Source organism: Bos taurus, chromosome 26, assembly GCF_002263795.3.
Source record: "Bos taurus isolate L1 Dominette 01449 registration number 42190680 breed Hereford chromosome 26, ARS-UCD2.0, whole genome shotgun sequence".
Classification (NCBI taxonomy): Eukaryota; Metazoa; Chordata; class Mammalia; order Artiodactyla; family Bovidae; genus Bos; species Bos taurus.
Genome location: NC_037353.1, coordinates 11,308,777 through 11,332,925, shown reverse-complemented (window position 1 = coordinate 11,332,925; position 24,149 = coordinate 11,308,777). Strand labels below are relative to the sequence as shown.

The 24,149-nt window shown below is 41.8% G+C and overlaps 1 protein-coding gene across 1 annotated transcript in view; it reads left to right on the top strand.

Annotated features, from left to right (window-relative positions):
* Positions 1-24,149, top strand: part of PANK1 (pantothenate kinase 1) — a 104,431-nt gene that overhangs the window by 18,580 nt on the left and 61,702 nt on the right. Inside the window, exon 3 of the mRNA XM_005225413.4 lies at positions 1,362-1,502. The gene's annotated coding sequence lies outside the window, so the exon portion shown is untranslated. The remainder of the gene's footprint in view (positions 1-1,361; positions 1,503-24,149) is intronic.

The window sequence follows — 24,149 nt, the reverse complement described above, 5'->3', positions numbered from 1 at the left end:
TGTTCAGCTCCAACCTGGTTTCACAGGCAGTGGTAACACCAGCATCATCTCTTCAAGAAGTGATATTTGTTGCATGTGTTACAGGTTTGTTTTCATCAGTATAAATTTTAAATATTGCTAAGACCTTTCCTAGAAATAAGCTTTATCATAAGCAAGGAAAGAAGGCTTCTCCATCCATGGGATTTTCCAGGCAAGAGTACTGGAGTGGGGTGCCATTGCCTTCTCCGCATACACCTCTAGTTAGCCCTTATTTTATTCATCAAAGAAATACAATTATTAATACGTGCCTTATCTGTTAACCATTCTTCCAGCTCCCTCTTCCATAAATACCACATAAACCATAATTTAATCTTCCTTGTGAACAAGGATTTATCCTAACCCTCTGTATAACCTCGGCCGCTATCGTAAGATCTTGGACATGGCTGAATAAATAAAATTGGCATTGTGTTTTATAAATAAAGCTGTTGTTAGCCTGATGAGTGTGAATCGATTCTCTATAGCCTAGTCTCCTTTGTTTTCATTTTTCTGTAGTGTTTGTGTATTTAAAATATAAGATTCATTGCTTTTCTCTCATAAAAGGCATACATAGCTATTGTAGAAAGCATGATTTATAAGGAAGAAAATTAACTCACTCCTAGTTTTACAACCGCTTCCCAGGTGGCTTAGCAGTAAAGAATCCGCCTGCCAGTGCAAGAGATGCAGGTTCGATCACTGGGTCAGAAATATCCCCTGAAAAAGGAACTGGTACCCTATTCTAGTATTCTTGCTCGGGAAATCCCATGGACAGAGGAGCCTAGAGGGCTACAGTCTATGGGGTTGCAAAAGAATTGAACAGGACTTAGTGATACTAAAAGAACAATGTTACAGCCAGTGAGAGTCACTCTTAACCTTTGTTTACTTTGAAAGCTATCTATGATGCTGATCTATAAGCCCTTTGGGGGTACAAATGGCAGGCTTTCCATTCATGCCTCTTGTCTGCTGTGCCCTCAGCATGTAGCAGGCATATAAAAGATTTAAAGAAAACACACCTTCAGGGATCAAACTGTGTTCACAGGTTCTTTGATCCAGATTACTTTTAGTTAACACTATCTTGTATTTTCCCATATCAATCCTATTTGATCTGACAAAATCTGATTTTCTACACTGCATTCCGCTTACCCTCTTTACTTCAGGACCTCTACTCCCTAGCCCTGGGGAAACACTATGCTGTAGCCCCTCTGCAGACCAGCCTTCCTTTCTCTGTTGTCCTCACCGCTTCCCCATCAGAATGGTCCCTCTCATTTCCCATTGTCTTATGCCCTGCCTCTCTGCAAGCTGCTCTTATAAGGTATAATAACCTTCACCTTCGTGTGGACTCGCAGGTAACCTGACTGGAGGTTGGTTCCCATTCTCCACTCAGCACTGTTCTTGGATTGGGACGAGCTGATGTTGTGCAGGAAAGACATGGCATGGAAGAGAGTGAGAGTCTCCACGGAGAGAAAAACAGCAGCAACTCCATTTTGGTAAGTAGGGATGTGAGGGGTGGGCCCTGTGTCCTCAGTGGTACCCACGCCAGTCTCAAAATTAGTCACTGAAATAGGTGTGAGCTAATGGGAAGACAGCTCATGATTAAAAGTGCACCTCACTGGTATGTAGCCAGATGAACAGCTAGCTCTAGATGACACTAGAGTTGGTATTGTGAGGCAGACCCTGGGAACTGGCCTTGTGTGATTTTATTTTTGGACTTTATTCCCATGTGACGCCAGGGTTTTCTATAATTTTTACAAAATTATAATAATAGATGATGGTCTCCTTCTCCCAAGTAATATGCTTTACTTTAGCTGTTAATTTCTTTACCTAGGGATAATTTTTTAATTGTCATCTATCCTTGTTTTCTGAAATGTTACCATCAAGTGTCTGGATGTGATCTGGGTTTTGCTTTGTTTTTCTATTCATTTGAAGCAGCACTAATGGGCTCTTTTCATTGGAGGTGTCATGTCTTTCATTGACAATGAGCTATTTTATTCTGTTGGTTTTTTAATATTTCTTTCCCTTCATTCCCTCCATTCTTTCCTTCTGGGACACCTCTTTGTTTTTCTTCAAATACTTGGTGATTCTCAGTTGTTCATCTGTCTGCATTTTCCATTATCTCTTAGCCTTGCGTATATGTTCGAGTGCTTATCTGTTCGTTGTTTCTGCTTCCTATGGTTAGAGGAAGGATATACCACCAGATCAAGTGGATCAGTAGCTGGTCTTCTGAGCATGGGAACTCCCACTTCTTATGGGGTACACACATCTCTTGGTTATTACTTTGCTTATAATCCCCGAGAGGTCCTGTTGGAATTACTCTGGCTGTTTGCTGCGTAGCACAGGTGGAAGGAAGAAAAGAGGAACTGCCTGATTGTCCCTGCTGCTGGAATGCTACCAGAATCACCCTAAATGTTGGTTTGGGACTGCCTCCTGACCGTTTATCTCCTTTCCCTAACTACTGGAAAATATTGAGTATTGGAGCAGTACTGAAGCCTGACTCACAATTTATAGGTGCCCTCTTCTTTAATGTTGGGCAGGGGTCCCTTTTCAGTATTATCTCAGTTCTACTTTCTGTATTTCAACAGTTTGTGCAGAATGTTTGATCCGTTTAGAGAAATTCTTGCAAGTCAACAGGATCTTCAAATATCTATATATCTAAAGACATATAGAATCTATATATTTATAGGTATCTGTAGATATATATATCCTTTAGGTTAGTTCTAGGGTTTAGATCAGGGGAGGAAGGCTGGATGAACATGTTTTTGTTTAGATTGCCATCATGATCCAATATTTCTGTAGAAGTTTTCCAACATTTTTAAAAGACATACTACTTCTCAAACAAAGTCTCATGTAGAGGATCAATGCATTAAGCAGGTAAATGCAAAACTGACCTAGTTGAAGCCAAGGAATCAGCCCTGTATGTGGACTCACAGGTTTCCCTTTGACCCTTCACTGCAGCTCCTGAGACCCTCCATGGAATCTTAGAACTCCACAGAACAGATGAAAAACCTCTGACAAGATTTATAGTCCAGGAATGTCTGATCCATAACAGGTTCTTAATAAATACTGCCTATCATTATGAATAAAAGGATACAGCATGTGGGTGGAATGGAATACTACTCAGCCATAAAAAAGAATGAAGTTTTGCCATTTGCAACCGTGCAGATGGGCCTGAATGGCATTAGGCTTAGTGAAATAAGTCAGAGAAAGACAGGTATTCTATATTATTACTTATATGTGGAATCTGAAAAATGAGACTAGTAAATATAACAACAACAACAAAAAAAAGACTCACAGTTATAGAGAACAGGCTTAGGGTACTAAGAGATACTAAGAGATATAAATTGCTATACATAAAAGGAGCTACTAGGGCATATTATACAGCACAGGGAATGTAGCCAATTTTTATAATAAGTATAAATGGATTACCATCTTTTAAAATTGTGAATTTTTAATTGTGAATTCAGGTACTGTACCTGAAAGAAAATATTGTAAATCAACTTATGTGCATGCATGTGTGCTCAGTCGTGTCTGACTCTGTGACCCTACGAATTGTAGCCTGCCAGCTCCTCTGTCCATGGGATTTCCCAGGCAAGGATACTGGGGTGGGTTGCCATTTCCTTCTCCAGGGAATATTCCTGCTCCAGGGATCAAACTTGAGTCTCCTGCGTCTCCTGCATTGGCAGGCAGATTCTTTACGACTGAGCCACCCGGAAAGCCCAAATCAGTTTAAACCTCAATATTAAAAAGTCCCCAATTAATAGACGCCAAAAAAAGTAGCAATCATTATTATTACTTTTAAAATCACTGCCCCTCTGCCTTCCCTAACCCAAAGCCTTCCATAGAAGCTGAATGGCAGCTTCTGCCATTCTTTCTGGCAGTCCCATCTTGAAGTGAAGGGAAAAAACATTCTTTTTAGAGAATCAACAGCAACCAACCACCTAGTGAGTATGGCCAATGGCCTTCCCAGGTCCTCCCATCTTAACCTAACTTAATCCTTACAGTGATACTATGAGGCAAGTGTTTGATCTCCAGGATATGATGAAGAAATAGAGGTTCAAACAGCCAAAGCAGAAATATACACAAATTCAAATGAGTAAGAAATGTCCAGTTATTTTATGCTCTAAAATTTAATTAAATCTAACTCCTAACATGGTTCCACTGGGATGGCAAGAAATGACATCTCAGCCATTAGAGGGCTTCCTTCACGGGACCTGACTCAGGATTCCAGTTCTTGCCCAGTGTGCTAAAGCATTGGGGGGGTCTGGCCCTGTCCTTTCTTATCCAACTGCATGATTACCTGCTGGATGCCCATTTTCTGTACTAGGAAATGTCCTCTGAAATGAGACATGCCATGTCTTCTGTGTGACCTGCAATGTCAAGGATCTTTGAGGGGCTGGGGTAGGTCAAGGTATACCTCACTACACACCTTTCCTCTCTGGGCACTAGCATCCTCCTCTAGCTACTCAAATCTCTGGGCTCCTCCCCTTCCCAGGCCTCCCCTTTTTTAGTGACAGGTATATCTGTCTCTTCCTTCTTGCTTCTCTCAAAGAGTCTCCCTTTCTCCTGTCTTTCTAAGAATGCATAGAAGAAGCTGGCCGAGTTTGAACTTTAACAAAGCAAAAAGTGGTCCATGGCAATGTCTTTCCTTGTGCAAAAAAACCCCAAGGCAGGAAAATACCACGAGTCTGCTGCTGAGAAAAGGGATGGTGAGCACAGGGTCTGGAGAATGTAAAAAAAAAACTGATTCTCAATAAGTTTTCCTGCCACAAAAAGTTAAGTTACCGATTAACCCAAAGCCCCACAGTAGTAAGATGCAGACCAACAGCAGCTGACTAGAACATGCCTGGATAGACCAAGTTCAAGTCTCTGCAGGGCAGGTGCTCAGGGCAGGGGAGAGCAGCAGCTGCAAATGCCAGCTCAGAGCGGCCCTGTGACCACACTGATGGAGATCATGGCTGGACCACATCCAGGGGCTTGAGTCTTAGCAGAGTCTGCAGACCGAACCCAGAGCCATCTCACTACAGGGACATTCCGTCATCTTACACGAGACAAACACAGTTCGTCCCCAGGAGAGAATCTGAATTATTCTGACCTTGGAATTTCCACATGGGGATGCTTATGTAAAGCTGTACTTAGAAGAAACGGAATGACAGCACTATTAAAGAGCACTCACATGGAACAAACTCAGCCTCCTTAAATTTTAGTATGTGAGTTACGTAAGGGAGAATTAAGACAAAATGACCTTTTTACACATAAATGTGCTGCTTTCAGACTTTCAAATTATATCCCTGTGAACAATTTTCTATTTTTGTATAGAAGACTTTTAATCCTTTTTCGGACAACCAAGAATTGCATTTTGTTCTGAATTACTTTACTTTCAATGCTAATAGGAATAGTTTGTTGTTACTCAGAGATAAAACTTTAAATGGCCAAGAAGTTAAATCACAGAGAAAGCTGAGCCACCTAGTTTTGGACCTATCGTTATTTTTATGTTTACAGTAGAAGTTTTATGTTGACCTCAACTGTCAAAAATCACATTAAAAATAAAAAAGCAGGGGCGTGGGTGGTAGTGTAATTTCTCTGAACAGCCAGAACAGTGGTCATGATGTTTATGTTTTTATAAGTGAGTCCCTTAGAGATGCAATTTTTATGTTTACCCCAGTTCACTTTTTCCTTACTAAACATTCTACACGCATCATAAATTAGGAGGGGGGAAAAAAAAAAAACAAGAAAATTGAAAGTTCAAAGAAAAACTTTCCTGGAAATCTACCACCCAAAGACTACCACTGTTAACATTTCCGTTGGTTTCTTTTGGGGTATTTTCCTATACCTCTGTTTCAAATTCCCAATATTGTTCCTGTCACTTCTTTCTTTTATAGTCATGGTCAACGTTGACTTCTCTTTTGTCTTTTTTATTTATTATTGTAAAATAAGAATTTCCCGCATTTAAAAATTATACTCTTCATAAGCCTTTTTAATGGCTAATAGTTCATCATGTATATGACGACATTACAATTCACTTAACTAGAGAGATTGTCTTCCAGAAAACCCATTCCTCCAGGTTCCATACCTTTCCTCTCAAATGTGGCTAAGGGTTTCTGGATGCCACAGAATAAATATCTGCATATACATTACCATATGTAAAATAGATAGCCAGTGGGAGTTCCATCATGATGCAGGGAACCCAAAGCTAGTGTTCTATAACAACCTAAGGGGTGGGAGGGAGATTCAAGAGGGAGAGGACATATGTATACCTAATGCCAATTCTTGCTAATGTATGACAAAAACCATCACAATATTGTAATTATCCTCTAAATAAAAAAAATATATATATATATATAAAATAAAGTAACCAATTTCCCACAAAATTGGAAGATTCATTCTAAGATGAACCCAGCTCAGACATTATGAAATAGAGCAAGAATGTAAATAAAATTTTAAAAGAAAGCAGGAAAAGGATTTTTTAAATTAGATGAAATGTGATGGAAGAGAAAATTATTAATTTGTGAAACGTCATCACAACCCGCAATGTGATGGCCATTTGTGATTCATATAATATTCGCAATGTGATGGCCATTTGTGATTCATACAATATTTGTCTTTTTGTGACTGGCTTATTTCACTTAGCATAGTGTCCTCAAGGTTCATCCATGTTGTAGCTTCTGATAGAATTTCCTTCTTTTTTATGGACTGATAATAATATTCCTGTAAACCAGATTTCGTTTAGCCATTCATCCGGGGGTGAACATTTGTGTTGCTTCTACCTCTTGGTTATTGTGAACAGTGGTGTCAGGAACATGGGTGTGAAAATATCTCTTTGAGATCCTGCATTCCACTTCTTTGGATGTACACCCAGCAGTGGGATTGCTGGATCATGTGATGGTTCTGTTTTTAATATTTTGAGGAACTTCCATAGCAGTATAATCCATTTATAAAGGAAGAAGGTATACAAAGAAAAGTCCTGTTTGTAGAAGGTCAGGCTGGGCCAACACTCTAGATTCACAGGGCATAGGAATTCACTTAACAACGTCAATTGTTCCCGTCCCTTTCCCTGGCAAAGCCCTGATTTTTGTTCAGGTATCCACTTTTTCTTCAGGAGGCCCAGTACTCAAAGGAATTGAACCTCATTCCTAGTTTTGGGAGTGTGTCTTGCTTACTCTGAACGACTCGTGGTAATCCCACCACCTTGCCGTTGAATGGTTTAGGAACTCAGGCTCCAGCCATTCATGGCACAGCTCCCTTGGGCATGTAATTGGCCGAGGAGTGGAACGTGTGACCTCAGTTGACCCCTCGGTCAGCCTGAAGGGAAAGGTTTCTGTGGTACAGTGGGTGAAAGGTGGTCTTTTTCTCCTGTAGAACATGAAGAAATGTGTGTCTGCATTTGCTCTGTAAGCCATTTATTCAGTGAGGACTCTAATCTAGAGACAAAACTGATATACAAAGGATGAACCAGGAGAGTAGCAAAGAAATGGAGGGAAGCCCTTATGGCAGTGGCCCTGCAGCCCCTTTGAGCTCTGGACTGCCTGAGAGCTCAAAATAAATTTCTTTGTGTGTAATCTAGCCTCAACTGGATTTTCAGTTATTTGCAGAACTGATAGAACTCTCCTCTACCTTGGGGAACCTCTGGGGGAAAGTTTGAGAATCAGCTCTTCATCTTACAGCCCTGAGGTCTGCATCTCCTCTTTACACTCTGGCTGGTCAGTGTAGCCTACCTGCTGCCAACTGAGGATGTCGCGCCTCAGGATATTTGAAAATCTGGGAGAAGGTTCTGTTTTGCAGCTGAAGGAGAGATAAGGAAAGGGGATATCCCTCCACCAGGAGGTGGCCTATGCCGAGATCTAATCTGGACGAGGAGAGGCTGTACCCGGGTGGTGACGGAAGGAAACAGACTGCAGGACCACTGCTCACCCGCACTGAATTAGAACAAAGTAGCCTTCCCCAGACACTTTACCTCCATATCATGACAGACTGTCACAATACTTTGTTTTTTAGCACAAAACATTTTCCTTTCATTTGCCAGAAAGTTGTCATAATGAATATACAAATGTATGCTATCTAGGGTGTGAATAGTTCTCAGATCTGGCACCACTGAGCCTGGTACCATCTGGACAAAGAACAGGTCAGCCTCTTAGAGACAGAACACAGAGCAGATGAGAAAACTGGTGGAGACATACTTGCAGTTCAGACATAATTTTGATAAGTAAACACCTTTAGCAGGTGAACTGGGTAAGGCAGGTTTTTCTTAATTTCTAATTTTAAGATAATTTCAAACTTATAAAAAATGATGCAAGAAAAAGTCACCAAGAACCAAAAATAAGTTCTCATATATCCTTCACCCAGTTTCCAAATGTTCACAATGCATAATGATAGCACAATTATGAAGAATAGAAAATTTTCTTACCATACTATTAACTGATATACAGATATTATTCAAATTTCCCTAATTGTCACACTGATTTTTTTTTCCTGGCCCTGGATCCAATCCAGGATCATACATTACATTTAGTTGTCATATTTTTCTGTCTTCTTCAGGCTAAGACACTTCCTTAATTTTTTTTTGTCTTTCATGACATTGATACTTTTGGGGAATACTGGCCAGTTACTTTGTAGAATGTCCTTCAAGTTGGGTCTGATGTCCTTATGATTAAATTTAGCTTGTGCATTTTTGGCAGGAACACTACAGAAGTAATGCTGTGCGCTTCTCAGGGCACCATTTCAGGGGTCACATGATACTGCTCTGTCTCATTACTAGTGATGTTAACTTGGATTACTTGGTTACGGTGATGTGAGCCTGCTTTCTACACTATGAAGTTACTATTTTTATAATTGAGTTTCTCATGTGGAGATACTTTTTAAATATGCATCTATCCTGTTTTTCATCACACTTTACCTCACTAATTCTACAATCCATTGGTGGAGTTTACCTACATCAGTTATTATTGTGGCATTGGCCAAGTGCTGAGACCAAGATTTGGGCTTTAGAATAAAGTTTGGAAAGAGTTTCCAAATGTAGGTGAGGAACATCTCACAACCTGCCAGTATAGTCAATACTATAAAATGAGAGCAGGAATTTTGCAATCAGACAGATCCACCTTCAAATATTGGCTCTACTGTGTATTAGCTGTGTGGTCTTAGGCCAACTAACCTCTCTGAGCATCAGTTCCCTTACTGGTAAAGTAAGGATGATGGAATCCACTTTATAGAGTTTTTATAATGGTTATAATGAATAGAAAAACTTTGCACAGTCTCTTGTCACACCATAAATGCTCAGTAAATTTTAGCTATTATCATAATGATAATGGTTCATCTTCAACAGAAAACAAAAAACACCAAAGGTACTTTCTTGGCGTAGTTACTTATGGAAGAAGTGCCTTTTTTTTCTTTCTTTTTAATTTTTAGCTTTTTGTTAAGTCTAGCTAGGAAGAATGTACTTCTGACGTACCAGTTAGATGGGCAAGAAGCAAGAATGAATACACACACATATACCATATGCCCAGCCCTTTGGATATGATGACAAAGGAAATATACTAGCTGAGATAAAAACTAATATAATATAAACATAATATCCAGGATTATTGAGCACTTTGGCAGATATACCACTTGGTTGTTTTTTTGTTTTTTTGTTTTTAACCCAATAGCCAATCTCCCATTCAGAGGAGAATTCTGCCCTATGAGTAAGTGGAAATGTACTCAACTAAAAAAATTTTATTTCCCAAGTTCCTTTGCAACCAGAGGTGGCTAATATGACCAGTAACAAAAGTCTGCTCAATATGACTTCTAGGAAGCTACTGAATTTTGATAAAAGAGACATAGCTGACATGTGCCTTTTAACCTTCACTCTGCATTTTCCTGCCTGGAACTCAGAAACGATGCTTGTACTTGTAACAGCCACCTTGCAACCTATGGGCAGAAAGACACACATTGAAGATGGCCGAACAGTCAGAATGAAGAAGCCTGGTTCTGTATTCAACTTTTATTCTCTTACAAGTGAGGAAACCCAAGGCTCAGAGGTGTTAAGCAAAGTATCCATAGTCAGTTACCTCTTAAGCACTGCAGCTGCACCTCAAATCTATGTCTATATGACTCCAAAGTTGTCTGTTTTCTGCTACAATACAAGCTTCCTGGACTACCCTGATGGTTCAGATGGTAAAGAATCTGCCGGCAATGCAGGAGATGTGGGTTCAATCCCTGAGTCCGGAAGATCCCATGGAGAAGGGAATGGCTACACACTTCAGTGTTCTTGCCTGGAGACTTTCATGGACAGAGGAGCCTGATGGACTACAGTCCATGAAGTCTCAAAGAATTAGACTCTACTGAGTGACTAACACTTACAGTTTTTCACAAGCTTCCTGAAAGGATGAACATACTTAGAACCCTTTCTCCCCACGTGTACATTTTATGATGGACAAAGCAAAGTGCGATGGCAAAAGAAAGTATCCAGTGGCTGACAGGAGAGCCACAAATATTACTTACTCTTTCTCTTTGTTGAGGACCAGCAACCCCAGTCTGATAAGCAAACATGATCAGCAGTTCTCTGGCACTTCATCTCCTACTCATGCCAGTAAATAAGGCTTCAAACCATGATAAGAAACTTCTGATGAGTGTCACCAACAAGTAGTTGCCACCTAGAGAGCACATCCAGAACATCATGGCCTAAGTCAGAGGTCACAAAGAAATGGTAGATGTGTCTTGATTGCCTGATTTGGGTGCTTAGTTAATTGCTTGAGCTAGGACTGCAAGGAGATCCAACCAGTCCATTCTGAAGGAGATCAGCCCTGGGATTTCTTTGGAAGGAATGATGCTAAAGCTGAAACTCCAGTACTTTGGCCACCTCATGCGAAGAGTTGACTCATTGGAAAAGACTCTGATGCTGGGAGGGGTTGGGGGCAGGAGGAGAAGGGGACGACAGAGGATGAGATGGCTGGATGGCATCACTGACTTGATGGACGTGAGTGAGTCTGAGTGAACTCCAGGAGTTGGTGACGGACAGGGAAGCCTGGCGTGCTGCGATTCATGGGGTCGCAAAGAGTCGGACACGACTGAGCGACTGAACTGAACTGAACTGAAGAAATATCCGTAATAACTGAGATTCTTGCTGCTCTTACAAAACCGAGGCCAGAATTCTTGGGTGGCAACATTTGACTAGAGTGGCCCCCACTTCCAGTTCATCATTCCATTCCATACTGCTTCTCTGATGCTAAGCCAGAGTATTTGTTTCCAGTTATCATCAGGTTTGTTCACTTCTTAGTGTCGACTGAAAAAAATGCACAAGGGAAGAGTTGTGAAGTTAAGTTTTTTGGGGGCAAATTGAAAACTATAACCTGGGAGACGGTTTCTCAGGTAGCTCTAAGGAACTGCTCTGAAGAGGTAAGGGGGGAGGTCTGTATATATGTGATTTGGGAGGTGGGGGTGATATGTGCAAACAAGCACATATTTTGGCCAAAGGTTACTGCTGGTCACAAGAAGGTTGGTGCTCGTCAAGAGGAGCAGATGTCTCCATTAATTATTTTAGTGCTTTTCTAGTTATGAGCAGATACAAGAAATTCTGCTCATAAAATCTTCTGAAAATATCTAACTATCTGAAGGCCTATTCTGTGAGTTTTTCCCCAGAGCACAGAGTGCCTCATTCCTGATTGCCTCCCTGAACTCTTTTCAGGGGGTGTAGGTCAGCAACTGTGGTGGCTAGTGACCTAATCTTTGCAGAGGCAGATGGCAAGTGATAAAAATTTCAGTTGGCAGTGTAAGAAGAAATGTTTTCTCTTTATTAAATATTTGATCTCTGTCTGGAACAAAAATTGATAGAGCTGTTTCTTATAGCTGGCCCACTTAAGGCATTTCAGTTATTTACCAGGAAGCAGAGAATTGAAAGAATTCTCAGACACGTGCTTTCTAAATCTGTTTTCAGATTAGCACCCTTCTGGCTCATTCACAGTCCCCCCATGTATATTACTTTCATGGGCCTTCTCAGCAACTGTTAAAGTTGGTATTGTATTATCTTTCTCACTGGGATAGGATAGGTGAGATGAGTGTTTGGAAATCTTGTGTAATTGCTGTGTTGGTTAGCATGTTGACTGCCATTTTGTTGATTTGCAAAGTTGTTTTCTCTGATTATTCTTTTTAGAAATCAGGAATGGAAGAGGCTTTCCTGGTAGTTCAGTGGAGAAGACTTCTCACTCCCAATGCAGGAGGACGAGGTTTGATCCCTGGTCAGGGAGCTGAATCCCACATGCTGCAACTAAGAGACTTGGCACAGCCAAATAAATAAATAGGAAATTTTTTAAAAAGCAAAAGGAATCTGTAGAGAAGGTAGACCAACAGACCTTTGTCTCACCTAAATTGGTGACCTCACATCTTTGCATCTTCACTACCCTCTTCCTTAGCATTTTAAGTTCTGTGCCAGTCATGGTGCCAAGGGCTTTACATGCATTAATTAATTTATTCATCATAATAACACTCTGAAATCTGTTGAAGGAGAAATTTTTTTAAGTTGAGTCATGACTCACAAATATAAACATGTCTCTGGTTTTATTAATTTAATTAATGATGTAATAACTAAGATGTTGCAGCCAGTCCAAATGAGAATACATTAAGCCATCAGGAATGCTTAATTAAGCACTTACTTTATTGGTGTAAAACTGATCTTTATCCATGGGAAAGTAATGGGTTGCATACCCCTGGACACAATTTGCATTTCTATGTATAAGAACATTTACATTACTCTGTTTTCTGCAAATTGTAGAGTTGTAAAATAACTCAAAGCCAATGAAATGCAGAGAGTAAACTTTTAATAGATTAACAGATAGGACACCCACTAATTTTTTCTTATTTCAAAGTATTTCACAATTTTCCCCCCTGCCCCAAGAAGTACTTCTGTTGTTATTCCTTTCTTCCAGTTAAGGACCTCAAAAGAGGTCAAGTAAATTTTCTAAGGTCTCATAACCAATAAATAGTGGAATCATGTTTAAGCTTCAGTCTTACTGAATCTGGCAAAAAGTAATGCAGTTAATTAAATCATTTTCCCTCTTGGATTTATCATGCTTGAAAAGCTCAATTCAAAACAAGCAAAAATCACAAAAAGGGAGCCCACTGTTTCTTGGTTTCCCTATAGATGTTATAAATTCGTAACCTGAATTCAGTAGAAGGAATCTTTTTTAATATACAATGTTTAAATTAAAAAAAAATTTTTTTTAATGGGGCTTCCCTGGTAGCTCAGTGTTAAAGAATCCACCTGCCAAGCAGGAGACATGGGTTCGATTCCTGATCCATAAAGATCCCACATGCTGGGGAGCAACTAAGCCCATGTGCCACAATTAGTGAATCTGTGCTCTAGAGGCCGGGAGCCACAGCAGAGAAGCCGCCACACCACAACTAGAGAAAAGTCCACGTAGGAACAAAGACCCAGCGCAGCCCGATAAATAAAAGTATTTAAAAAATGTAAAATATGACTTAGGGCCATTATTAGTTATCCATTGCTGAGCTCTAACGCCAAAAAATTAGTGGCTTAAAACAACAATAAGGAAAAAAGAAATAAGAATCTATTAACTCAGAGTCTTTGCTGGGTGGTGCTAGCTCACAGTCTCCCATGAGGTTGCAAATGTAATATTGGCTGCAGCTATATCATCCGAAGGCTCGATTGGAGATGGATGATTGATCAAGGTGGCACACTCGCATGGTGGGCAAAATGGTGCGACTCTTGATGGGAGACACCAGTAAACCCATGTAGGCGTCTTCACAGACTGCCTGAGTGTCCTCAGGCAAAGGGTGGTGTCATCTGCATATCTCAGGTTATTGATATTTCTCCCGGCAGTCTTGATTCCAGCTTGTGCTTCCTCCCGCCCAGCGTCTCTCATGATGTACTCTGCATATAAGTTAAATAAGCAGGGTGACATTACACAGCCTTGACGTACTCCTTTCCCTATTTGGAACCAGTCTGTTGTTCCATGTCCAAATCTAACTGTTCCTGACCTGCATACAGATTTCTCAAGAGGCAGGTCTTGAGAAAGACCTGCCTTTTGTGGTGATCCACACAGTCAAAGGCTTTGGGATAGTCAATAAAGCAGAAATAGATGTTTTTCTGGAACTCTCTTGCTTTTTTGATAATGCAACAGATGATGGCAATTTGATCTCTGGTTTCTCTGCCTTTTCTAAATCCAGCTTGAACATCTTTAAAGTTCATGGTTCACGTACTGTTGAAGCTTGGCTTGGAGAATTTTGAGCATTACTTTACTAGCGTGTGAGATGAGTGCAGTTGTGTGGTAGTTTGAGCATTCTTTGGCATTGCCTTTCTTTGGGATTGGAATGAAAACTGAACCTTTTTCAGTCCTGTGGCCAGTGCTGTTTTTTCCAAATTTGCTGGCATATTGATTGCAGCACTTTCACAGCATCGTCTTCTAGGATTTGAAATCGCTCAACTAGAATTCCATCACCTTCACTAGCTTGGTTCATAGTGATGCTTCCTATGGCCCACTTGACTTTGCATTCCAGGATGTCTGGCTTTAGGTGAGTGATCACACCATCATGATTATCTGGGTCATGAAGATCTTTTTTGTATAGTTTTTCTGTGTATTGTTGCCACCTCTTCTTAATATCTTTTGCTTCTGTTAGGTCCATACCATTTCTGTCCTTTATTGTGCCCATCTTTGCATGAAATGTTCCCTTGGTATCTCTAATTTTCTCGAAGAGATCTCTAGTCTTTCCCATTCTATTGTTTTCCTCTATTTCTTTGCACTGATCTCAGGAAGGCTTTCTTATCTCTCCTTGCTATTCTTTGGAACTCTGCGTTCAAATGGGTATACCTTTCCTTTTCTCCTTTGCTTTTCACTTCTGTTTTTTTCACAGCTTTTTGTAAGGCCTCCTCAGACAGCCATTTTGCTTTTCTGCATCTCCTTCTCTTGGGGATGGTCTTGATCCCTGTCTTCTGTGCAGTGTCACCAACCTCCGTCCATAGTTCATCAGGCACTCTGTCTATCAGATCTAGTCCCTTAAATCTATTTCCCACTTCCACTACATAATCATAAGGGATTTTATTTAGGTCATACCTGAATGGTCTAGTGGTTTTCCTTACTTTCTTCAACTTAAGTCTGAATTTGGCAATAAGGAATTCATGATCTGAGCCACAGTCAGCTCCCGGTCTTAATTTTGCTGACTGTATAGAGCTTCTCCATCTTTGGCCGCAAATAATATAATCAATCTGATTTCGGTATTGACCATCTGGTGATGTCCGTGTGTAGATTCTTCTCTTGTGTTGTTGGAAGACAACATCACAAGACTTCATGTAAAAATCTGGATTTCTGGCTACTTTAGAAAAATGAGTTCTGGCAACCCTGCATTCCCACCTGACAATAAGCAGTTGGAGTTGAGTGGCTGCTGCTCACTTTAGAAAGAATATGCACTTTCTGAATTCATCCTGGTTCCTATTCAACTCACTTATATGACCTACTGAGCTTTTGTGCTATACTGGTGATTTCTGACAAATGAAATGTATGCAGGGTGAGACACCACCACTCACAGACCCAACTCCTAAAACAACCCATATGATCATCTGTGCTCTCTGTCCTCTCCCAGCTGCTGGCTGGATATCTATGCTCAGAGCACCCTCAGGAGTCATGCATTGAAGATGGTAGAACCTCTGAGCCTCCTCTCTGACTGCACAGCTCAGAGTTCCCTCTCCACATTCGCCCTCACCCCTACATTGGACTGTGGAGTGAAACATGAACTTGACTGTGTTTGTTGTCTTAAGGTACTGAGACTTGAAGGTTCTTTTTATGCAACTAGCATTAATACCATAACAAACACCACAAACAGGACCTTGATGTGGGGGTTGCTGTTGTTCAGTCACTAAGTCATGTCTGACTCTTTGTGACCCCATGGACTACAGCACCCCAGGCTTCCCTGTCCTTCACTATCTCTCAAAGTTTGCTCAGACTCATGTCCACTGAGTCTGTGATGCTATCTAATCATCTCATTTTCTGCCACCCTCTACTCCTTTTGCCTCAATCTTTGCCAGCATCAGGGTCTTTTCCAATGAATCGGCTCTTTGCATCAGGTCGCCAGAGTATTGAAGCTTCAGCATCAGACCTTCCAATGAATATTCAGGGTTGATTTTCTTTAGGATTGACTGGTTTGATCTCCTTGCAGTCCCAGAGGCTCTCAAGAGTCTTCTCCAGTATTACAATTTAAAGGCGGGAACTCCTAAAATAAAAAATCCAGAAAACCTGAAATAAGTGGCACCGGCTTAGCATGCCAGTTGTGGGAAGAAAGGAAACTGATCCCGGAGGCAGAAAAGGTGGCAATGCATGCTGTCATGGCAAAAACTTGGCAAGAATTCTCAGTTGAGAGGCCAGCCATATGCTTCCTGACTGTCAGCTCCAAGAGAAGCAGTTGGAAGGAATCAAACTGTTAGTGCTTTTTGGCCACAAGTGGCTGGCACATTTGGGCAGTTTGCAGGGAGAAGTGAAAGAAAATAGAAAAACTACATTAATTGGAAGTCTTGAAGTAGACTACATCTAGACCTCAAATGGTAGGAAATAAAAGTGAGAAAATTGTGAGCAACAAAGAACGGCTATGTCACCACCACCTCTCGGCAAAGATCACCTCCCAGGTGTGGCTTTCCATTTCGATCCTGACGTCATCCAGGTGGCTGCCATTAAGATGAGGGAGGCATGAGGATAAGGGGGAAAGATATAAAGAATGTTGAGAACACTGCCTGCAACAGTGTTCGGTCTTCAGTTTGTGGCATAGGAACTGTCTAGAAGGAAATCAATGGGAAGTCTGTTAGGTTTTTGCACAAATGATATTTCCAAAGAAAACAGAAGTCTGGGACAAAGATGAGTCAAGGCACAGAACAGGACTCCCCTGGTGGTACAGGGAATAAGAATCCACCGCCAATGCAGGGGACATGGGTTCCATCCCTGGTCCGGGAAGTCTCCACATGCTGCAGGGCAGCTAAGCCTGTGCACCACAACTACTGAGCCCTCGCTCTAGAAATCCTGCTCTGTAACAAGAGAAACCGCTGCACTTCGATGAAGAGTAGCCTCTGCTTGCCGCAACTAGAGAAAGCCTGTGAGTAGCAATGAAGAGCCAAAGCAACCAAAAATAAATTTTAGAAAAAGGTACAAAGCAACAACCAGCCTTGGACTTACAGGTTTCCATGAGAAGGAGGCAGACTACAAAATCTGCATAGTGTCAGAGATAATTTACTCCCCATCACTCACGTCAGATATTGCCACAGAGGATAGATAATGAACAATGAAGAGAATTCCAGAAGAGTGGAACCAGGGGTCACAGAGAAATATGGACAAGATAATGCCTCTCATATAGGAGAGCGAGAGTCCAATCAAAAGACATTTTCCAGTGCTTTCTGGTCAGGGAAATGTCTCAATGCCTGACCAACCACTTTGGGCCACTGTCGGCTTTCTTTTACTGCTTCCCTTTCCAGATGGGACCCTGAAGCTCCTTGTCTCTGCTCGCCAGTGTATATTTGGGGACGAGAAAGGAGCAGGGGCAGACGACTCCTCTTTTTAGTTTGCAAAGTACTCAACCAAAAAGAACAACATGTGAACCAAATAGAACTGGCTGAGCATCACCGAGGTCTGCTGCTGCTGCTGCTAAGTCGCTTTAGTCGTGTCCGACTCTGTGCGACCCCATAGACAGCAGCCCACCAGGCTTCCCCGTCCCTGGGATTCTCCAGGCAAGAACACTGGAGTGGGTTGCCATTTCCTTCTCCAATGCATGAAAGTGAAGAAGTCACTCAGTCGTGTCCGGCTCTTAGTGACCCCATGGACTGCAGCCTACCAGGCTCCTCCGTCCATGGGATTTTCCAGGCAAGAGTACTGGAGTGGGGTGCCATTGCCTTCTCCGACACCAAGGTCTAGAGCTTTGGATAATGTTTTAGGAAGTGAGCGGGGAGGAGTTTATTCTACAAATGGGAGGAAGAATGAAATGTAGTTATTGACCATGTATTTTCCACGGTCATTTCTTTTTCTTCCTAGGCATTAAGTTAAACTGCACTTCTCAGGCTCTCCTGCAACTGGTGTGGGTGTGCAGAGGGAACACTGACTGAGTTCTGCCCAGTGAGATGTGGCCAAAGTTGATGTATGCTGTTTCCAGTTTTGGTCCCTAAAACACCACCACCATCCTTTCTACTCTCTTTGTCCCTCATCTGCTAGCGGACGTCAACATCTAGGGCAACACTAGTTTCCAAATGAACCACACAGACCAGGCACCCCCCAGCTGACAACATTGAACTCTTTGAGAACAGCAAATATACTTTCATTGCATTAAGTCACTGAGTTTTTGGGTTTATTTATTTACACAGAAACTAGTATAAAGTATGCTAATAAAATTTCCAGTATGCTGATTGAACATGCTACATCTTACATGACCAGTGGACTGTTTAATCTTTATTCAGAGATTCCAGACCTTTTAAATACATTATTTCAGCGGTTATATGATTGCAGCCCAGCTGACTTGATAAATTTAATTTTCTGAAGGTTGCATTTCTGACACAAATATACCCACCCATAATGGAATAATGAATATCATACCTCAACGGGCCTGAGGGGTGGGCCAAAAAGGGATGCCATGGGAAGTAGTTAAAACCTTAAAACTGTTTTCGGGTATGGTCCTAGGTCCAATCCTGAGTCAACATCATAGATGGTCTGTCATCTAACATCCAACCAGGGTGTTCAGAAGAGAGGGAAGAAGAAGCAGAGAAGCTAGTCAGAGGACAGTGAGGCAACACAGACATTAGCAATGGCACGAAGCCATCACCACCTTAGGCTGGCAAGAAGCAGGGAGAAGGTGATAGAATGAGATCCCAGGAGTTACGGTCACCAAGCAGAAGACAGTTAAGGCCGGCGTGTCCGTAGGTGATGGAGACCCCAGAAGAGGGTCAGCAACTTTGGGGAGATGCCTCCCTAGACAGCGAGGGGAGGAAGAGAAGATTCTGCCATTCTCACCAACATCTCCCACTGACTAAGCCTGCTGGAAGACAACTGACCCTAAGAAAGTTGGCTTTCCGTAGCCAGCCCCCTGCCTCACCAGACAGGGCAGGGGCATGGCAGGCAACAGATCTGAGCACATAAGCATAAGACCCACAGAAGCTGGTTTAAAAAAAAAAAACAGATATAGAACATTCTATTCTCAGTAAAAATAAAAGGTCAAGTGTCAGAGCAACTTAAAAGAGTGTTGCAATCAAAGGTGGGATGTTTTTAAATTTCTTGCTTTTGAGAGGTCCTGTTCCAGTTGTTGTGATTTAAGTCATCACTTTTTTCATGTTTTATGTTAGGTTATGGAGAAGCCAGCATGTGGGTGAACTTCTTTATCCTGTGTCCTCTCACCCCCTGTTATTCTGCAAAGCTCTACCGTGTTACTTCCTTTATACTGCTGACTATAAACTGTAGCTATTTTATTTGTTCACTTGTTAAATGGGTCTGATTGCCTTACTGGTTGTAGGCTTCAGGATGTTTTCCTTAGCACAATACCTGTAGATGCTCATAGAAGATACTGTATAAGTATTCATTGAATAAATGAATGAGGTAGGTACCACTATTATCCCCATTGTATACAGTGCTGTCCAATACAGTAGCTCTGCTGCTGCTGCTGCTAAGTCGCTTCAGTCGTGTCCGACTCTGTGCGACCCCATGGACGGCAGCCCACCAGGCTCCCCCGTCCCTGGGATTCTCCAGGCAAGAACACTGGAGTGGGTTGCCATTTCCTTCTCCAACGCATTAAAGCGAAAAGCAAAAGTGAAATCAGTTGTGTCCGACTCTTAGAGACCCCATGGACTGCAGCCCGCCAGGCTTCTCTGTCCATGGGATTTTCCAGGCAAGAGTACTGGAATGGGGTGCCATTGCCTTCTCCAGTACAGTAGCTACTGGTCACATATTACTATTTGAGTTTAAATGGTTTAGCTACTGTGGGAAACAATATGGCTATACTTTAGTGTATACTTACAAATTTGCTAAGAAGGTAGGTGGTATATTACGTGTTTTTATCATCATCATCATATAATAAGAGGAAAAGGGCAGAAGGAGACTTTTGGAGGTGATGGATAAATTTATGCCAAATTGTGATGGTTTGACAGGTATATACTACTTATCTCCAAACTCATCAAGTAGTATACATTAAATATGTACAGTTTTTTTATATGTCAATCATAGCTCAATAAAGTGGTTTTTAAAATAAGCTAACTTTTAAAATGTCAATTAATTAAAACATAAATACAATTTAAAATCCAGTTCTTTTGTCATATTAGCCACATATCAAGTACTCAGAAATGATGCATGGCCAGTGGCCACCACCAAAGAGTAGACACGGTACATTTACCTCATCACAAAATTCTTGGAAAGTGCCAGATAATAGAGGAAGCTGGCTGAGAGGAGGAGCTGGGATTCAAGCCTATGTCTGAGTGACTTCAAAGGTGGAATTCTTAACTGCATAAGGTAGTATCATTATTATTATTAGTTGCTTAGTCCTATTTTCAATCTCAGCCCCTTTGAAGGATTTATAGGGAGCTTCAAGCCTGGCTACATCCTAGGGTAAACAGTTGTCCCATGGGGTTTGCTGGAAACAGAAAACTCTGAGGCAAACAGTGCCACTTCATTATCAAGATTCTCAATTGAGGTTATTGCAGGTAAATAGATGGGCTCACTCAGCTCCATTTCAGCTCCCTGTAACATGCCGTATACAATACAAAAAAGATCTTAATGACCCAGATAACCACAATGGTGTGATCACTCCCCTAGAGCCAGACATCCTGGAATGCGAAGTCCCAAGTGGGCCTTAGGAAGCACCACTACAAACAAAGCTACTGCCAGTGATGGAATTCCAGTTGAGCTATTTCAAATCCTAAAAGATGATGTTGTGAAAGTGCTACACTCAATATGCCAGCAAATTTGGAAAACTCAGCAGTGGCCACAGGACTGGAAAAGGTCAATTCTCATTCTAATCCCAAAGAAAGGCAATGCCAAAGAATGTCCAAGCTACCACACAATTGCACTCATCTCATACACTAGCAAAATAATGCTCAAAATTCTCCAAGCTAGGCTTCAACAGTACATGAATTGAGAACTTCCAGATGTTCAAGCCGGATTTAAGAAAAGGCAAAGGAACCAGAGATCAATTTCCAGTATCCATTGGATCCTAGAAAAAACAAGAGAATTGCAAAAAAACATCTACTCCTGCTTCACTGACTACGCCAAAGCCTCTGACTGTGTAGATCACAACAAACTGCAGAAAATTCTTAAAGAGATGGGAATACTAGACCACCTTACCTGTCTCCTGAGAAATCTGCATGCAGGTCAAGAATCAACAGTTAGAACCAGACATAGAACAACAGATTGGTTCCAAATTGGGAAAGGAGTACATCAAGGCTGTGTACTGTCACCCTGCTTATTTAACTTATATACAGAGTACATCGTGCGAAATGCCAGGTTAGATGAAGCACAAGCTGGAATCAAGATTGCTGGGAGAAATATCAGTAACCTCAGATATGCAGATTACACTACCCTTATGGCAGAAAACAAAGAGGAACTAAAGAGCCTCTTGATGAAAGGGAAAGGAAAGTGAAAAACCTGGCTTAAAACTCAGCATTCAGAAAACTAAAATCATGGTATCTGATCCCATCACTTCATGGCAAATAAATGGGGAAACAATGGAAACAGTGACATACTTTATTTTCTTGGGCTCCAAAATCACTGTGAACAGTGACTGCAGCCATGAAATTAAAAGACACTTGCTCCTTGGAAGAAAAGCTATGACCAACCTAGACAGCATATTAAAAAGCAGAGATATTACTTTGCTGTCAAAGGTCCATCTAGTCAAAGCTATAGTTTTTCCAATAGTCATGTATGGACGTGAGAGTTGAACTATAAAGAAAACTGAGGGCCAAAGAATTGATGCTTTTGAACTGTGGTGTTGGAGAAGACTCTTGAGAGTCCCTTGGACTGCAAGGAGATCAAACCAGTCCATCCTAAAGGAGATCAGTCCTGAATATTCATTGGAAGGACAGATGCTGAAGCTGAAACTCCAATACTTTGGCCACCTGATGAGAAGAGCTGAGTCATTGGGAAGCCCCTGATGCTGAGAAAGATAGTAGGCAGAAGGAAAAGGGGACGACAGAGGATGAGATGGTTGGATGGCATCACCGACTCAATGGACATGAGTTTGAGTAAGCTCCAGGAGTTGGTGATGGACAGGGAAGCCTGGTGTGCTGCAGTTCATGGGGTCACAAAAAGTCAGCCATGACTGAGCAACTGAACTAAACATGCCGTATCAGTTGCTACACATGAGAAAATTGAAGATGTCAGTTTCCCAGGCCCTGCTAGTGCCCGGGTCCTGTACACCGCTTAGCTCTGCCAAGCAGATGCAGCTGGACAGCATGTGGAAGTCCAGATGGAGGAGGAGGCCCGACTTCTGCCGTTTCGTCTGGTGGGCAGTGGCATGGCAGCAGGGGTCCTGGTGTCTTGTCCTGGACACCATGGATTTGGACAGACAGAATATAGGGCATGAATTCTGGACGTTTCCATTCAGCCTGAGACAGCCCTGGACCCAAGGGTGCAATGACTCCCTGGTTTCTTGGTTTACTATTGTACCAGAAGTAGCAGCTCCCTTGCAGCAGTTCCCTTAGGAAGGTGATCCTGTGGTGGGATTCACTGCTGGGAGCTCAGCCTAGAGGCTGTTCCTTTAGCCTTTCAGAGATTTTTATTCACCCAGTTCCCTGTACTAATTCATTTTATGTAGGAATGAGTTAAAGCAGCTTTTATTATTTGTAGCTGACGAAACTTCAGGATTCAGAGGGGACTTCACTCAGAAAACAGGAAAACTATAAGACAAATTTGAATGTCCTGAATGCTGGGACCTAATCAAAGACTCTTCCTTCCACTGCTGTCGTTCTCAAAGGAAAATGCATACCCCTTATTCATCAGCATGCCCCCAAATATTGGAACTTTGGTGATGAAGAGATGAATATATATACGTATATATATTCATATGTATATATACACACACATACACATATGGATATAGATACGGAAGTGGGCTTCCCAGGCAGCACAGTGGTAAGAGTCCACCTGTCAACGTAGGAGACGCAAGAGACCAGGTTCCATTCCTGAGTCAGAAGATCCCCTAAGAGTAGGAAATGGCAATCTGCTCCAGTATTCTTGCCTGGAAAATTCCATGGACGGAGGAGGGAGCCTGGTGGGCTACAGTCCACGGGGTCCCAAAGAGTCAAACACACACACACATAGATATAGATCAGATCAGATCAGTCGCTCAGTCGTGTCCAACTCTTTGCGACCCCAAGAATCACAGCACGCCAGGCCTCCCTGTCCATCACCAACTCCCAGAGTTCACTGAGACTCAGTCCATCGAGTCAGTGATGCCATCCAGCCATCTCATCCAGATACTCATTTTCTTCCCTCTTCCATGTGCTGGAATGCTCTTCTAAACCTCTCTTCACAGTGCTTCACACCTCAGTCTCTCAGCCCTTAGAAACCGCTATCAGTGTGGCTTCCTCAACTACCTGCATGTAAACTGGTTCCTTTCTCCCAATAATTCTCTTTCACGTCATTTCGTTTAATTTTTATGTTACGTAACACAGACTGTATTTATTGTTTATTTTCTGACTTTCCTTGTCCCCCTCCCCAAAGGAATGTGTGCTCCGGAATGGGAGGGACTTTTCTGCCTTGCTCATCACTGTAACTGGAACAATGGTTTGCACATCGTTTTAAAATATTTGTTGAATAGATATACAAAATAGAAAAATGGCAATAGCTGGCACATTTTTTAAAAGGGAGGGAAAAAAGCCCTTTTGGAAACAAAAGTCTAAGACACTGGACAGCAAAAACATTTCAGTGAGAAGTAAAGGGACTCAGTAGTTTAAAAGGCAGTGTTGTGTGGGCAGTGGATACTCTATCAGGTGTCTGCAACCGTGGTGTAAAATCTGCAGGTGACAGCAGGTACACCATCTTTTGGGAGGGCAGCATGGTGGTTGAGTTACAAAACGTGAGGTTCTAGGGCCATCCAGACCTGACTCAAATGTCTGTTAGATTTTCTGCTGTGTGACCTTGGACCCATTAGCCTCTCTAAGCTCTAGTTTGCTCATACAAAATATGAGCTAATAATAGTATCCAAAT